Raw genomic sequence first — 1,377 nt, 5'->3', positions numbered from 1 at the left:
CAGTTCCCTGCAGGACTTCAGTGAGCACACTGTGTTTGGGGAGAAGCTGATTTTAGTATATGGAGTGTTAGGAGGTGTTATTGACTGACCAGCCTAGGCCCCAGAGGTCTGCCATTCTAGAATGTTCCCTGAGCTGAGTGTTTCCAGCGGGGCTTCTTTCCCACGAGGCTAGGCTGCAGAGGCCTGGGATGGTTTCCTCAGGTTGCCACAACTGGAGTGGGTCAGCCCTGCTGCGCTCTCTGCCACCTGCATTGTGACAGGGGCTCTTATGTGACCACTGTAGTGGGAGGACAGGCTGAGACTAAGTCTGGAAGGGGGCCTGGTAGAGAGTGACAGCAAAGGAACAAGGACAGGTGGCCCAGCCTATTTCAGCTCTCAGAGAATGCATGCAGGTGTCTGACACCCAACTTCCAGCCCCTCAGCTCCCCCCCCCCACTTCTTCCTTTCTTTCGACAGGATCTCTCTGCATAGCCTTAACTGTCCTGGAACCGTGTAGATCAGGCTGGTCTCAAACTCGCCAGTATTTTCAGAACTTCCTTCACTGGTAGTCATTTGGTCTCTGCTCTAACACATATCCTTAGAGAGACCCTCCCTGTCCCCTCTGCTCCCATGGCTTCTAGAGTCCCTTCATAACCCCCTTGGCTCTCTGACAGGAGATGCTGTCTGGGCTCATGGGTGATCGGTTTTCTGGGCTGGAGAGATGGCTCAGCTGTTAAAGGCTAGGCTCACAACCAAAACATCATGTTTCTCCCAGTACTAGGTTCAGGATTCTGTCCACCCTCTAATAGCTCCCCACACCCCACCCCACCCCTACCCCGTTAGCCCTAGCATAGACCCTGCACAAAGATGCCAGGCAAGGCTGTTTGGAAGGAATACCCGAGGGACACTGTTGTCTGTGTGTTTGATCAGAGTTTATTTATTTATTTACTTTATTTATTTATATGTGTATGGGTGTTTTATCTGCATACATGTCCTTCAGAATCCAAAAGAGGTATCAGATTTCCTGGGACTGGAGTTACAGATGGTTGGAAGATGCCATGAGGGGTGCCTGGAACCAAACCCTGGTCCTCTTGAAGAGCAGGGACTGCTCTGAACTGCTGAGTCATCTCTCCAGTCCCTGCTCAGAGTTCTTTTCTTTTTTAACAGCAGTAATGAGAAGGGGAGGGGGGATGGAGAACAGGATTCAAATCATAACTGATGTGAACAGTCAGCTGTGATAACTCACTACCTTCAGATCAGCTTGCTCAGAGCTCTTAAAAGGAAGGCCGCATTTCTTCTTTGGGCAAAAGGCTAAGTCTCTACCACTATCTTCTGCACCTCCTCTGCATTCTGGTTACCCCAAACCCATCGACTACCTAGTTAAGGAACCGAGTTTTT

This window comes from Alexandromys fortis, unplaced genomic scaffold (assembly GCF_014885135.2).
Source record: "Alexandromys fortis isolate MF-2015 unplaced genomic scaffold, M_Fortis_MF-2015_v1.1 scaffold_1426, whole genome shotgun sequence".
Classification (NCBI taxonomy): Eukaryota; Metazoa; Chordata; class Mammalia; order Rodentia; family Cricetidae; genus Alexandromys; species Alexandromys fortis.
The sequence above is the reverse complement of the archived record's forward strand: the minus strand, read 5'-3'. Positions refer to the sequence as shown.